Source organism: Strix uralensis, chromosome 1 (assembly GCF_047716275.1).
Source record: "Strix uralensis isolate ZFMK-TIS-50842 chromosome 1, bStrUra1, whole genome shotgun sequence".
Classification (NCBI taxonomy): domain Eukaryota; kingdom Metazoa; phylum Chordata; class Aves; order Strigiformes; family Strigidae; genus Strix; species Strix uralensis.
Genome location: NC_133972.1, coordinates 134,765,965 through 134,781,883, shown reverse-complemented (window position 1 = coordinate 134,781,883; position 15,919 = coordinate 134,765,965). Strand labels below are relative to the sequence as shown.

Below are 15,919 nucleotides of genomic sequence, written 5' to 3'. Positions count from 1 at the left end.
GCAAGATCCTGGACATACACAAAATGTTGTTTCGTTTAATGAGGCTCTTCTTTTTCCAAAGGCATATGAGCAGGTGTATAATAATGTTCCTTCACTCTGTCACAGTAGGGCTTCAGTGGATTTCAGAGGATTTGAAATTTAGGATGGTACAAATAATTGTGATGGTCAGCAAAGTCCCAGTAGAGCACAACAGGAGTAGTAGACATGAGAACACATCTGACAGTCTAAAACACATTACAGTCTGTACAGTTACTGAAACTGCAGAGCTAAAACTGAAAGAGGCTTAGACATACAATACCATTGCGTGCATTTATTTTTTGTTCTTCATTCAGAATAAAAAATAGCATAAGGCATGAGAACTAGCAGGCATCAGATATCCCACCTCATATCCTGCCCTGGCAACTCTGTCACAATTTCCTCCAGCTGAATCACGGTCTCAGACATACAGATGGCCTGCAGAATTGCCGTCCTCACCTACCAAGGGTAGTGTGATCTGCCAAAGAGAAAAAACACATGATTTTTCCTGTTTCTGATGTCATGGCTGATCGGTCTGCACGGGGGGAAAGAAAATGCAACCCGCACCCAGAACCCAAAGGCACTGAGAAGCCTATGTGGTGACACCAATAGCCAGTAAAAGCAGCAGTGTCTGTACTAATGTTGCTCTTGGGGTCTCCTAGGACCATCTTCTCCTTCCTCACTTCAGGCTGCAGTTACACTTTATGCAGCTTCCTGCATTTCTCCTACAGGATCTGAAGCAGAATATGTTGAACACGCTACAGTTTACGATATCTGCATTACCTGCAAGCATGCAAATATGTCTGTTGAATACACTTATTATGTGTCTTGCATGGAGAAGGACAAAACTGGATGGTGAAAGTTTCCTTTTCGCTTTAATATTTGTGAGACACTGATTCTCACTCTTAAGAATTATCTTTCAATGTTTGGGATGCGGAGCACTGCAAACCAATGTTCTAAGTCTGATTTGGTGTAACCAAGTGGCAGAATAACTAATACATGTGGGCAGAGCCAGGGTCCAGAACACTAGCCTGACCATTTCTGCACAACATTATATTTTTATTATACATACAACCGAAGTTTGGTCTAATGGGCGTAACAACGAGCCTTGATCCCAGAACATGAGACCTGCCACCATGTTCTACTTGTTACCGGGAAGGCTTTGGTCCATAGAAGCTGTCTGTTTATCTAATCTCTGCTAGCGCTAACACAGTTCACAGACCAAATTCATGTCAGCTGACAGTAGGGTGAGACAAGCATCAAGAATCTTAGACATCTTTACCTGACATTGAACATTCTTCACCATCAACAGCTCTTTCAGTTTTTCCATATGTCAGAGCGGTACAAGACAAAGCCAATAGGTATCAGCCCTACAATATTAACAGACCTGTGAGATCTGTCTCCCTCTCTCTTCTACCTGTCTTACCTTAGGAGGAATAATACGGGATATAGCTCTGTCTGTCCCACCATCGTTCTTACCATCACGATAGACAGTGATGGGAGAAAAACTAGAGCTGACCTTCCTTTGCAAGGTTTAAAACCACAAAACTCAAGACAAGCAGGTGAATGGAATGGAAATAGTATTGTCCATTGCCTTGTATCCCTCTTGTGTTATTTGGCCCACACGTCCACAGCTGGTGTAAGGGCTTTCTGAGAGGACAGGAATGTCCATGCTGGTACATTATCCCTGTTGTGAGACAGGAAAAAATGAGGCTCTGGAGCTGTCAGATCCTATGTCCTCTGCAGCATTTTAAATGAAACAATTTTTCACTCTCTGAGTCCTTGTAAACAAGTTTTATAGTGCTTTCAACTTGAGTCTATCGCATGTTGCTGGAGAATTGCAAGTGTTTAGGATTTAAACCCTTTTCTCTGAACATCAGGCTGGAAGAACAAATAAAGGCTTTATCTCTAAAAGCTTTCAGAACCTTCCAAAACAAAGTTCTTGCATTTTTCAGTACAAGCTGGCATAAGACACCTGGTGAACAAATTGCTCCCTCAAATGAGAAAAGCTCAAATGAAAAATAAATACAGTTTTAAAGTTCTCTGTTGCATTCATCTTTCCATTTACATCCTCTGTTCATAATTGCAAACACTTCAGGCACAGACCTGTCTTTTCATGCCTGCACTAAGTGTCTAATCCAAAGTACACCACCATTAATGCACAGGCTTCTGTACTTCAACAAGTTTAGATTAGACCTTATATAAATAACTATATACAGAGAAGTGCCTAGCAAAATATTTGGAAGCTTTGACTCTTTGAACTTTGCACAATTATTGCACAATAATCCTCTCTGCTACCACTAGGCTAGTTCTTCCACCTCTCTCAGTGCCCTCCTATGCATGTATGTGCCATAGAAATGTCCCCATGAAACTCACTGCAAAGGAAAGAGGCAGTGACTGTATGTTCACAGGGAGTTTGAAGGCTCTGCATGAAGCACGTATAACGCATATGTGCATATAATGCATATTCTCCAGCCAAAGTCCAGAAACCAGTTCATTGACTATGGGTTTTAGAGCATGCAAATCTGGACAGGATCTGCCCTGCTGAATGTTGTTTTGAGAACTGCTCATTTGTACTTTTATTTATGGAGCTAGAATACTGTATTGGAAAACCTAATGAACTCCATACCTAAATCTTGGAAAAGTCTGGGCAACATCTGGAGGCAAATGTCATTTCCCTTAGTGAGTTCCCCGGACACTGAATGGGGACACTGTGGTGGGTTGATCCTGGCTGGAGGCCAGCTGCCCACCAAAGCCACTCTATCACTCCTCTCCTCAGCTGCACAGGGGAGAGAAAATATAAAGGCTTATGGGTCAACATAAGGACAGGGAGAGATCATTCACCAATTACCATCACAGGCAAACCAGACCCAACTTAGGGAAAATTAATTTAATTACCAATCAAATCAGAGTAGGCTAATGAGAAATAAAAAACAAATCTTAAAACACCTTGCTCGCACCCTTCCCTTCTTCCTGGGCTTAACTTTACTCCCAATTTTCTCTACCTCCTCCTCTCCAGCAGCACAGGGGAATGGGGTTGTGGTCAGTTCATCACACGTTGTCTCTGCTGCTCCTTCCTCCTCAGAGGGAGGACTCCTTACACTCTTCCCCTGCTCCAGCGTGGGGTCTCTCCCATGGGAGACAGTCCTCCACGAATGTCTCCAACATGAGTCCTTCCCACAGGCTGCAGTCCTTCATGAATTGCTCCAGCATGGGTCCTTTCCATGGGGTGCAGTCCTTCAGGAACAGACTGCTCCAGCGTGGGTCCCCCACAGGATCACAAACGCTGCCAGCAAACCTGCTCCGGCGTGGGCTCCTCTCTCCACGGGGCCGTAGGTCCTGCCAGGACCCTGCTCCAGCATGGGCTTCCCATGGGGTCACAGCCTCCTTCGGGCACCCACCTGCTTCGATGTGGGGTCCTCCATGGACTGCAGGTGGATTCTGCTCCACTGTTAACCTCCTTGGGCTGCAGGGGCACAGCCTGCCTCACCATGGGCTGCACCACGGGCTGCAGGGGAATCTCTGCTCCAGTACCTGGAGCACCTCCTCCCCTCCTTCTTCATTGACCTTGGTGTCTGCAGAGTTGTTTCTCTCACATACTCTTCTCTCCAGCTGCAGTTGTGCAGTTTTTTTCCTCCTTCTTTAATACATTGTCTCAGAGGCACTAACACCATTGCTGATGGGCTTGGCCTTGGCCAGCAGTGGGTCTGTCTTGGAGCCAGCTGGCATTGGCTCTATCAGACACAGGGGAAGTTTCTAGCAGCTTCTCACAGAAGGCAACCCTGCATCCCCCCCACTACCACAACCTTGCCACACAAGTCCAATACAGACACCAAATCCAAGTGGCTGCCAAACTGGCAGTTTGTGTCCATGTCCTGCAATTCTACAAGGAGTGAATCAAAGTAAGCATCATGGGCACAAACTCAACTGCACCAAAATCAATGCAAAAACTCCTACTGGCTTCGAACATTCGGATCTGAGAGAAGGACATTCTAGGAAGAGCGTATTCTTGTTTACTGGCAAAGTTTTTTGTTTCTTTCCAGAAACAGAAACATTCTTAGTGTGACACCTAGTGTCAGCAACAAATGTTACAGACCCATCAAATGCAAGAGACCACGGAAACAACTAAGTCAACTACACTGAAAATTCAAGTAACAAAAATTACAATGAAACGTTTTAAATATGAACTAACATCTAAAATAAAGAAAATTCGGGGATGGGGAGGGGGGAAAGTTTGTATTTATAAATAAATCCATTAAAATACATAATGGGCATCCTCTCTATTCAAACCCAACTCTGACTTTATTATTTCTCTGGTCACCTCAGTGTATCTAGTTCTCTGGACTCTGCTTATACAGCACCTACCACAAGACAGTCAAGTTTTATGGAGTATTTCAGGTGTCATTGTGGGATGCAAACCCATACCTGCTGGCTTGAAAGGGCACAAAAGAAACTACAGTGAAGCAGACTTTAGATGTCAACACACTGACTTGAGCTATTGTTGCGTTTGTATATTTTTAGGTCCTCGTGAAACAAATTCAAACAGGAAGCAAAGATAATACAAGGATTATGAGATGATGTTCCAAATGTTAAATTATCTTCAAAATCAAGTTACTTGCACCTCAAGAAAGGTGTGGGAGAATGCCTCTGTATCATTTTTCAAGTCAGCAATTCAGGAAAGCCATTAATTCTAAACAGTAATTACAATTGATTATTAATCAAGGTCTAGCACTTTTGGCCTAGATATACTGTAAATATGATTTGTTACCATAATTATGCTGACAGGTTACAGTTTTACCTTACTCTATCTGCTTTAAGTCAGCTTTACTAATGTTCAAACTCAGAGGATAACATTATCTGAAAGTGGACTTGATCACTGCTGGTGTCTTATGACCAATTTTTGGTAAATGCATGCCAAATACAAAGGGAAGTATAAATTGTGTGCCAAAGTTTTGCAAACTGGAGGCTAATCTGGAAGTTAGGCTTCTAGAAGCTGAGTGATGGCTGGATTTCTTGATTTAGCAAACTGAAACATTTATTCTAAGGAGCAAACTTTAACTTTTTCTGCAGAGAAGAATTATATCTTGAAAAGGCACAGTGACATTCACTGCTATCTCCTGGAAATGCTTCTGAGGTACTCATGCTGGAGGTATTCAGAGCACTGTCAATGACTTAGCAAAGTGTTAAAACCATAGGGAGATCACTGATCTGATGTCAGTTCTCCTACATAACGAAAACTTCCTTCCAGAATAGGTATTTTCCTTAAAGTTTCCATTTTTATAGAATAAAGTTTCCCACAAAAGATGACTGCAATAACAAGTCCCTGTGTACTTACACATACCAGCTCAACTGCTGAACAACTGTAGAGAAAGCTCTTACGGCAGCAAACTTAATCCCATTAATAAAAGTTCTATTGATAAAGGTACCCGTACACAAGCTCACTGCTGTGATCATATTGATCTGACAATTTCATTTTATGAGCAAATGTAGTTAGAATGCAGCAAAAGCAGCAACCCTCTACAATATCACTACAAGCATTATATAAAGGGAAAGAAGCAAAATATGCTGTCATATTTGTAAATTACATACATTAAATATACGTATATATCTATCTATATCTGAAAGTGGATATTTTCTTTTTAGCTGCCTCATTGTCAGGTCATTATTTCCTGATTAGCTGGCTAAGTTCTTGTAGGGATCATGATTTAAAAAGACCTGGAGGAATGAGTTCAAGGAAGCTGTTCTAGACACGAAAGTCAAGGCTATTATTAAAATGTCTCAGTGCAATGGAGCCTGTGGACATAAAATCTATCTGCCCAATATTTGATGGTGGCACTATTAAAAATGGTGAGAGCAAAAGAAAATCTTATGTCCTAGAATTTCATGGAGCTCACCTTTCTTGCACTAAGGCAAACAGATACCTTCTCACCAGGGTCCTTTACCACACAACACACAGATCCTCCTCATGGATCTGGTTTCCTACAGCTAAGAAGAGCAAAGCAAAATCAGGACAAAAACTGTCCACACCATCTACTGCTGCCAGCCTGTGAGGAGTCCACCAAAATAATAAACCAGTCCCAGAATCTATGGCTTTTCAGCATACCTTGGCATGAAATTGTGCTTTCCCTCTGCAGGAACTGCATGGGTTAGGCAAGCCATGCTGGTAGCGTGTCCTAGGAGTCTTATTTCCAAGGGCTGGAGAGAACACCAAGTGCTGGGTATCCCCACAAATAACACTGATCCCCCAATACTGACAGAGCTTTCCATCACTGTCAAGGTGTGGGTGTGAGAACTTTTGCTTCCTTCAGTGTCCTCATCACTCCAGTGTTAAACAGGTCAGGAAACCTGTAAAGCAGGGGCATAAAGAGATTTATTTTTTACTGGTTGCTCCCAATGGAGGCTGTGATTCCAGCCAAAACCTTTTATTTAGCTGTAAGAGAAATACACATACTCATTTGTGGAAACTGATTTTTTCAAGGCTATTTTAATTGGAACTGGCTTTGAAAAAAATAGAATAAGACCATAGCCAAAAAGTACTTTGAAAATGTTAACAACAGAAGCGATCAATTTCTGATGAACTCTGAAAATATTTTTACTAGGTTTAAACTAGTATGTGAGATGGTCAGCAGAAATTAATTATCTCAAATTATTAGGGAACTGCTGGTAACCAATAAGGTGTCTGCTTCCTCTGTGTAACACATATAATGCCCACTGCATGGGCAGTGTGGAACACATTTACTCTTTAATTATGGTTACAACAGATTTATTCTGATGCATCAATGAGTAATCAGTCCTCTGTTACCTGCATGAATTTGAAAGATTTCTATGGCTAGTAATGAAATCACAGAGCAGAAAAGTAAGATCTCAAAAGGGTTTGTATTTTCTCATTGTTATGAAGATTGTGGAAGGTAAATGAATTCTGACTTGAAAGTTTTCTCTCTCTTAACTATTACCATAGGTGAAAGTACAGCCAATACAGTTTTTGAATGCTTGGATGCAAACCTAGAGCTCAAAGAAACAGCTCAAATGTTACTTCAAAATCTACCTCACAATAGACAGTATTTTAACACAGAATATTTCTTTTAAGAGAGCTTCTTCTTAGGGAAAATAAGGAGATTCCCAAATGAAAGGGTTCAGTCACAGAAATACCACATGTCAGTGATGTGAATGAAGAAGTTATTCAGAAAGCATACATGCACTGGTAGTGAGTAACCCCTTATACCACTTAGTATATATGATGACACACATTGAAGCCTTTATTCATTAACTCAGTCTAACATAGGCTGAAATATTTTCTTAATTTTTTGGACTCACTCATTAAAATCAATGTTAAAGCCCTAACTGAGTAAAGATGCTGCATCAGGTCCCCAAAACATATGCTTATCTGTAAGAGTATGTTTAAATCTCATTAAGTGTTCTTTAGAACCCACAGTGTGGCTAGAGCATTCACTCAGTGACTGAAATATAAATAAATGTTCCTGACATACTGTCAGGAAGAATGGAATATATATTTTACTTTTTCATTTAGGAATTTTTAAAAAGTGTTTATACAAAACCACCATTATGAGCAACTCTCTAAGACTTCTGTACTTTTAAAAATTAAACTTTTCAGCTTTTTCAAATATTTTCATCATTGTTTCCAGATATTCCTCTTCCCCAAACCTGACACTCATCATGAATGATTTTGTCCCTTCCCAGACTGCATTTTTCAGTTAATTTCCTTCTAAATTAAAACAGTTAACCAGTTCTACTGGTGTTCTAAACTGGCACCAGTTTGACATTTCAAAATACAAATGTTGCTTTTAAAAAAATTTGAAGCTCAAGTGTCAGGAGCAGAAACCTATAAAGCAGGTTTAAGAATCATAGACTAGTTTGGGTTGGAAGGGACCTTAAAGATCACCTAGCTTCGACCCCCCTGCCATGGGCAGGGACACCTCCCACTAGATCAGGTTGCTCAAAGCCCCATCCAACCTGGCCTTGAACACTTCCAGGGATCGGGCATCCACAACTTCTCTGGGCAACCTGTTCCAGGGTCTCACCACTCTCACAGTAAAGAATTTCTTCCTTATATCTAATCTAAATCTACCCACTTCCAGTTTAAAGTCATCACCCCTTGTCCTATCACTACATAATGTGTGGGGCTTGTGTGTGGCAGGGGTTTTGGTAGCAGGGGAGGGGCTACAGAGGTGGCTCCTGTGAGAAGCTGCTAGACACTTCCCCAGCTCCAAGCTGGACCTGCTTTTGGTCAAGGCTGAGCCAATGAGCGACAGTGACCACACCCCCCTCTGTGATATTTAAGAAGGGGAACCTGGGAGGAGGAGTAGTGTGGGAAATATCTATGCAAACACCGAGGTCAGTTGAAGAAAGGAGGTGGGGGAGGGACACTGGAGCAGAGACTCCCCTACAGCCCATGGCGGTCCATGGTGGAGCTGATGCCCACCTGCAGCCCATGGAGGACCCCATGCCAGAGCAGGTGACTGCACCTGAAGAAGGCCGGGACTCTGAGGGAAGACTGCGCTGGAGCAGTCTGTCACTGGGAGGATTGCAACACGCAGAAGGGACCCATGCTGGAGCAGTTCATGAAGAGCTGCAGCCCATGGGAAGGACTCACATCAGGGAAGTTTATGGAAGGCTATCTCCCATGAGAGGGACTTCACACTGGAGCAGGGGAAGAGTGTGAGTCCTCCCCCTGAGGAGGAAGGAGCAGCAGGAACAACAGGTGACAAACTGTCACAACTCCCATCCCTGCCCCCCTGCACCACTGTGGGGAAGGAGGTGGAGAAATTTGGAACAAAGCTGAGCCAGGGAAGAATGAAGGAGTGAGGGAAAGGTTTTTTTGAGATGTGGTTATATTTCTCACTGTCCTACTTTGATTGGTAAATCAGCAATGGTGGTATTCAAATTAAATTGATGTTCTTTCTTCCCCAGTTGAGCCTGTCTTTTGCCCGTGACTATAATTGGTGAGTGATCCTTCCCCATCCTTGTCTCTATCCCGAGCCTTTTGTATTTTCTCCTTCCCATCCCTGAGGGGGAAGGAGTGAGTGAGCAGCTGGATGTTGCTCAGTTGCCCTCTGGGCATAAACTATGACACATGCCCTTGTAAAAAGTCCCTCTCCACATTTCCTGTAGGCCCCCTTTAAGTACTGGAAGGCTGCTATAAGGTCTCCCTGGAGCCTTCTCTTCTCCAGGCTGAACAACCCCAACTCTCTCAGCCTGTCCGCATAGGAGAGGTGCTCCAGCCCCCTGATCATCTTCATGGCCTCCTCTGGACTTGCTCCAACAGGTCCAGGTCCTTCTTATGTTGAGGGCCACAGAGATGAATGCAGTACTCTAGGTGAGTCTCATGACAGAAGAGTAGAGGGGAAAATCACCTCCCTTGACCTGCTGCCCACGCTTCTTTTGATGCAGCCCAGGATACGGTTGTCCTTCTGGGCTGCAAGTGCACATTGCCAGGAACATTGCCATGTTGAGCTTCTCATCAACCAACACCCCCAAGTCCTTCTCCTCAGGGCTGCTCTTAGTCCATTCTCCATTCAGCCTGTATTTGTGCTTGGGATTGCCCCGACTCAGGAGCAGGACCTTGCACTCAGCCTTGTTGATCTTCATGAGGTTTGCACGGGCCCACCTCTCAAGCCTGTCAAGGTCCCTCTGGATGGCATCCCTCCCCTCCAGTGTGTTGACCGCACCACACAGCTTGGTGTTGTCAGCGAACTTGCTGAAGGTGCACTCAAATGCCACTGTGCATGCCATTGACAAAGATGTTATACTAAAACTTTGTCTAGATCACTGCAGGAAACTTGGCATAAAGGTGACTGATGTCATGTTTATGTTTCTTAATAAAAAGATCTTGATGATTTGATAGTATTAAGTTACTTTAGTACTGCTATGATGTGTTCATACTTCCTACTTGTCCCAGGACACTGTCATCATCCACAATCCAACATACTTTCCCTCTGAAGGGTGTAATTTTGCATCTGTGAAATGTTCTTCTGTTAGCACCACTTCCTTCTTCCTCAATCCCAGAAAAATCCTTTTCTAGAAACTCTGTGATGCCCCAAGACTAGAAGGATCAGCTTAAATGGAAATGGGCAAGAATATTAGCATTCTTTAACTTCTTGCTTTCCAAAGAGATGGAGCTATATTGCCTACTGCTATCCCACGCATAACTGACCAATAGTTCAAGAGGAAAACAAAGGATTTCCAACTGTTGCATTTCATATACGGGTCCCTGTTGGATGTTCCAGGATATCTGGGTTGACATCATCATAGTTTAGTAGTAATATGATTTTAGTCTATCCCTGCTTGATGAGTGAAATGCTATTTCTTTTTGCACTGTTGAAACTACGAAATCACCCAACAATTACATTCCCCCAGGATGGATCAGAAAGTGCCCATCCAGTTTGCTGGTTAACACTTTGGTTGCTCATCCTGGAACAAGCTACTTTTAAAAAATCCGCTCACATGTAAATGCCAGTTTTCAATCTGGGCAAGAATTCAGTCAGAACTGTCCTGATCCAGTATTAGTCCCAGGATAGTGTGCCTGACACATCTGCAAGATTCTGTAGGCAGTAGTCTTTGCTCTGCTCCCCAAAATGCCATCCAACCTTTGATGTGTGGCCTGTCAATGAATGCTTCACAGTACTTTCCATCTTTTTTTTAACAGCTTCTTTCTTTGAGGCAAGGATGAACAAATAGTTTTTGAGTTTTCAGAGATGGTCATGCAACAGCCATAGAAGAGAGACTCTCTGCATATTATGGAACTGTGAAAGGTCTATCCACAGTTTAGTCCACAATAAGTTACTATTGATTATTTAGGAATTTCAAGCTATTATTTAATACATTAATTTTGCCCCACTTTTGTACAACCTGTCTCTACCACAGACCAGAATATGCAAAACATCTTTAATCCTATACCAGAAGCTTAAATGGTGAAGGAGCATCCCCCTCAGACTTGCATCAAAGCTAAAGCCAGCCACCTGTCCTTCACAGAAACAATTATTTATGAAAGAAAAATTAAATAGACGTTGATCAAGAGTTCGCTTAAGCTAATGGTGCAATGGGACATTAGTGTGACTAATGGTAACGGGCCCTCTGGATGAGTTATGTGGTAACAGCACTCCAGCTGCTTTGGCTTTGCAGAAACCAGTCAGATGGCTGAGAATCACTTTTCTGGTCTTTCTACAATTAATCTCTGTTGAATGAAATAACAGATTAAAATTATGAGCAGTTCTGAAACTAGAGGGGAAGGTTACTACTATGTCTGTGTTAAGCATTAAAGTACCTTACAATCACCTTGGCTGTTTAGAATTCAAATAATCACCAACTTCTCAAGACTTACACTTAAGATTGCATTCACTTGAAACAAAGGCCTGATACAGCAATCCTCATTCAGCAAAAGGCCACTGTAACATACAAGTTGTATCATGAACATGTCAACTAAACATAACTATGCCCCAAACCTCTTCACAGTTATTAGCAATGTAAATGCTACAAATAAAACCCACAAGGCTATTAAATTACAATGCTATTATATTATATTGCTAGCATGCTCTTGATCATTTTCTAACAAATTATTTTGAACCAAAACTGCCCATTACTTTTCACTGTCCCATATTTCTGGCCAGCATCTGGGTTCTCAACAGCCCAAAGTTTCATTTTCGAAAAGCCTTTCTACTCAAATCTCCAAGTAAAGACTTCAGGAGTAGGACTTCTTTTCAGAGATTTAGGGAACAATGAAATGTGGTCTAAGGTATGATCATTCAGTAATCACTATGCTGCAAGATGCTGATGATACAGATGAGCAAGATAAATACCCTGCTTCACAGATAACAGATGTCTAACCAAAACTTTTCTGGATTACAGTATAGATGGCTGACAAGTAATGGTGTGAAGTCAGTACATTCTGAAATAAAAAAATACTGAATTTTTAAAGAATTACTGAAACAGTGGAACAAATTCCACTGTAGTTTAGCAACAGTATCTTATTCCCCAATGTGCTCTTACTGAGCAGAAGCTTGAGTATAGTCTGATTATATATACAAGGGAAACGCTACCTTCATGTTCAGTAGAGTGGTTTTGAAAGAAAAGAGTTCATGTAATCACCATTTTATCATCTATCCAGAAGTATTCATTTGTATTATATCCTGACTCTCTTCCTTCCTGAAAACAGATGAAAAAGTGGCAATGGAATTAGGACAGATCTGGACAGGTTTTTAGAAATATAACTAGAGAAAGAAACAATATTTGATAAACCTATAGTGTCTTACAAAACTTAAAGTGTTGAGGTTTCAAATTTTCCCCTGTTAGTCACTGAAAATATAAAAATATTCATGCAAGAATGTAGAATGGAAAAGATGTTCAATGGTCTTTTATTCAGAGATCTTATCTCGCCATAGATAGTTACATGATAATGCAAATAGGAACATACCTAAATAGACTTTCTGGTTTCCTTCCATTCCTGTTCTGCATGAGGTTTGCTTTGCCTCTGGGTCGGGTCTTACACTGAGAAATCACTTGGGAAAAACTAACCTGTCATTGCTGCAGAGGGTTTTCAGATGAGAATTTTCAACACACTGGTGCATTTTACCTCATTTTACATAGATGAAAGTGCCAGCAAATACAAGGCAAGGATGAGTTAGGTCCGCAACACACCTGCTATGTTAGACCGTCGCTCTGGAACATTTCCTGGAGAGAACAGCAGCACAATTGCACTGAGCCAAACACAGACTGCCTGGGAAGCCAGAGTGGTTTTTAGTGCGACCTGCAGCAGCACCTGAAAGTTAAAATTCTCTGGCAGACCAGCATGTTTTCCCTGCTGCTTCACTGAAAAAGAAGGAAGGATAAAGGCTCAAATTATATTGTAATATGCTGAAAGTTGAAATCTAGCATAGAAAATTTTTTTCCCCATGCTTCAAACTAGAAGGAAATAGGGGTGCATACAGAATATATGTCCTCCACGGTTTAAATAAATGCAGCTCCATGCTGCCACAGCCGAGAGCTAGGACTGCCCTTGTTAGCTAGATTAAAGCAATACTGAAAATCTCTACACTACACCGTAGTCACTCTTGCATGTGCAATAGAAGCATGACATGATAAAGATTAGGGAGTGATATTAAACTATCTTTGTGCCTTTCTGCTCCTTTTTCTAAGTACTAATGAGAAAAAAGAAAAAAAAAAAAGAAAAAAAGACTCATTCAAGGAGACTGATGAGCAGAACAAAACACCTCCCCTGCTATACCTGCTGTTCTCTTTTCTCTTCCTCATAGCAGCCCTAGACAAGGGGAATCCAAATGCCAATTCAAACCAATTTAAATCTATCTGACTATACAGGTCACATCGAGTGGAGCAGAAAACCTGGCCTTGTATTTACTGAATTAACCTAGAAACAGACTGCATAGCCAAAGCAGCCTGGAATCAGAACATGATGCCCCATCATTCCTCCTCACACACCCCATAGATGTTTTGCCCACAAAATTTGAGACATGCTGGGGACAATCACGTATTTAGATACCTATACAACATTGTGCTCAAATGTAACAAGAGGCTGATCAGAAGAGCATAGATTAAGCCCTTTCAGTATCTAAGTGCACTTCATCTATGTCATGCAGTTCAGGAATGATCAGCTAGGCAAAGTCTACCAAGTCTCAAAAGTATACCATTAAACACCAAAAAGGAAGAGAGAAGGAGAGGAGGAAAGACAGAACCACATAACTAAAAGGGCTTCTTTCCTCACTGCCTCAGAATACATGTTATGTACATGTACATTACATACAGTAGAAAATTAAAGAATTTTATTCTAGTGAGGGGGTCTCTACTTCCCACCTTTAAGGTCCATTTATTGGGTAAAATCCCAAACACTTTTCTCTGGTTTAGCTAGCTCCCTGCTAGGATGCTTCCACAATTAAACCTTCATCTTGAGCTGTCTTTCACTGAACAGGACTAACTCCAGCATCCGAATATACATAGACAGTCCACGAGATTCTTTCAAAAATGCCCCTGATCTTGACTTGCCTCATTGACATTTACCACCTTACTTTAAAAATGCTGATGTCCCTGGGACTGGTAAACAAAACTATCTCCTATAAGAATGGTAAACAGAATATGCTAATGGTTTCCTGGTACTTCAATATAAACAGTTAACTCTGTCCTGCCCATCAGAGCAAGATTCAGTTCTGAGTGCCTTGATTTCTTTAGATATTTTATGTACCATGTTTAACACAAGCTATCCTTTCCTCAAAACCAGAAATGACAATTACGTGTTCCATTAATTTTACTCGATATTAATATGATGGCAGCCAGATAGCTTGGAAAGGAGAGTGGATAGAGATGGGTATACATCCCTGATACTGACTGAAGGAGTATTACCTTTTTAGAGGTAATTCTAACCTCCAGAAAAAGCCATCAAGAAGGATTTGTTTGATTTCAATAGGAAAGAGCCCAGCTCCCTGCCAAGCTGAGAGAATGGGGTGGAGAAGACAAGAACTGGATTTTTGGATTCTTAAGGGAACACTTTCATATCTCAAAGTTCATAGAAAGTTTTCAAGAAATAAAACAAGGCCCTGAACTTTGATAAAAGAGAGGCATATGGTGCCAACTGACTGTGATTTTTATTCTTATATGTAAAGGCTGAAATGTTCAGTTGAAGCTTTGGGCAAAACCTAAGGGGAGGGGGGTGGGGGCGTGGAAGGAAGATGTTCAATTGCAGAGGCCTCTGGGAGCAGTTTATGAGGAACTGCCTTGGCAGTAATTCACAGTAGCCTGAGTGCTGAAAAACTGTTTTTTGAAAAACTCTCTCAGACCATGTTGAGAAAGCACCAGAATGTAGTAAATGCTTCTATTGATTTTGCATTATTAAATCCTGAAAAATAACCCACCTTTGCATGATATCTAATTTACTTGATTTAGTACGTTAATAATTCTGTCCCCAAGACTGAAATGAAAATCACAGCGATTCTTCACTCTGGAATTAGATGTCTGCAGAGGAATTAATTTTTTCAGATTATGTAAATTATTTAAGAATGTTAAAAAGCCCTGATTTTAAACTGTTAAACTGCTTCACCGTTTCCACTGATATGAGCTGCTATTCTCTTGGGGACTACTATTTTTGGGTCCTGACAAAAAGTCGGTAGGAGGCAGTGGAGTCTAAATGATGGTGAGGTTTGGAGTGGGGCCATAATGGGCCTTAGAGGAGACAGGTCTTAATGATGCATATTGAAACTGGAAGATCAGATGTGCATTTGGGACACTGATGACCAAGTGAGTGTTATATTATTGCATGTGTTTGTGCATTTGGCATCCACATTAAAATACAACCAAGGTCATAAAATCTAAAACTTTTAGATTGTACTCACCATATCTCTGTAGCACAGATTGTCAGAACTGAAGATGACAGTCACACACTCTGTCCCTTAATGCAGTAATGTGACTTTCTCTCATGTAGCGTATCTCTGTTTGGAAGCATACTGAGTTAATTATTACACCTTTAATTTGTAATTTAAATCTGTTGGGTTTGCATGCAAAAATCACCTAGCTTGCATTCAAGTGATGGATACTCTACTATAACATAAAATAAATATTATCAAGGAATTAATGACTTTTATGTTGAATCCAGTGTTCAGAAACTATATCCTCATGCATTTAAACCTGAAATCTCTTAAGAGAATACATTTAATTTCCATATCTGGAAACCAGTTGTGTTTTTTTTCCTGTCTCAAATACAGTAGAATAACTTTCAAGTAGAAAAGAATCGAGTTCTTTAAATGACTGCTCAACTCTCCCTTTCCGTCGTGCTTCACTACTGACCTCTAATGAGCAGTAAGCATATTGCCTGGATTCCTTACCCCTTTACAAAGAAATGCAATATTAACACAAGTTCTTCCTCATACAAGTTTATCCTTTCAGAGTA

At 41.2% G+C, this 15,919-nt stretch overlaps 1 long non-coding RNA gene across 1 annotated transcript; it reads right to left on the bottom strand.

The window, feature by feature from the left end:
* Nucleotides 1-290: 290 nt before the first annotated feature.
* Nucleotides 291-12,133, bottom strand: LOC141948955 (uncharacterized). Its single transcript, XR_012630605.1, has 2 exons — nucleotides 12,069-12,133; nucleotides 291-493 (listed from the first exon to the last, which is right to left on the bottom strand). It is a non-coding gene; the product is annotated as an uncharacterized LOC141948955 (long non-coding RNA).
* Between the last annotated feature and the right edge of the window lie 3,786 nt (nucleotides 12,134-15,919).